Genomic DNA, 887 nt, shown 5'->3' with positions numbered 1-887 from the left:
TACGTCATTTCGATTTAATAAAAGCAGATTCCATGTTTGGTGTATTTTCCTCCCCCCTTCCCTCTTTTTCTCCCTTCCTTCCCATCTTTCCTCTTAAGCAGAGTTGCAGTTTGGTAGGAAGAACGTTTAGCTAGGCATTGTGGCACATGCCTGTAATCCCAGCATTTGAGAGGAAGAGCAAGAAATCGACATTACCATCTGCTACTGTGGGATCTGAGGCTGGCCTGGGCAACATGAGGAGGAGGGAGGAGGTGGAAGAGAAGGAAAAAAAGCAGCAGAAAAAAACCACCAGGGTGAGATGGCTTAGCAGGTCAGGGCGCCTGGTACTAAGTTCAGTCCCCCACACCCACACAACACACATTGCACACATTAAATAAATGTTTAAACGTAAATTAAAGGTTAATAGAGGAGCTTAGGGAAAGGAGAGTGCACTTCCAGGTATGGTTATAGGCTTCTCAAGGAGGAGTCAGCATTTTTTGTTGTATTTGGGGAAGGGGAATTTAATTCTTGCTGTTTTAAAGATTTATTTTTAATTATGTGTGAATCTGTGTGTGGATATGTACAGGTACCTGCAGAGACCAGAAACTGGAGTGATAGGCAGTTGTTTTGTGCCCAAAACAGATGCTAGGAAACAAACTCAAGGCCTGTGAGAGCAGCAAGGGGTCCTACCCAGTGTCCCAGAGGGGAGCGGAGGCCCCCCCGAGTGTCCCAGAGTGGAGCGGAGGCCCCGAGTGTCCCAGACTAGAGCCGGGGGCCCCAAGTGTCTCAGAGTGGAGCCAGGGGGCCCCCGAGTGTCTCAGAGTGGAGCCAGGGGCCCGAGTGTCTCAGACTAGAGCTGGGGGCCCCGAGTGTCCTAGACTGGAGCCGGGGGCCCCGAGTGTCTCAGA

This window comes from Microtus ochrogaster, linkage group LG5, assembly GCF_000317375.1.
Source record: "Microtus ochrogaster isolate Prairie Vole_2 linkage group LG5, MicOch1.0, whole genome shotgun sequence".
NCBI lineage: Eukaryota > Metazoa > Chordata > Mammalia > Rodentia > Cricetidae > Microtus > Microtus ochrogaster.
Note: the sequence above shows the minus strand (reverse complement) of the source record.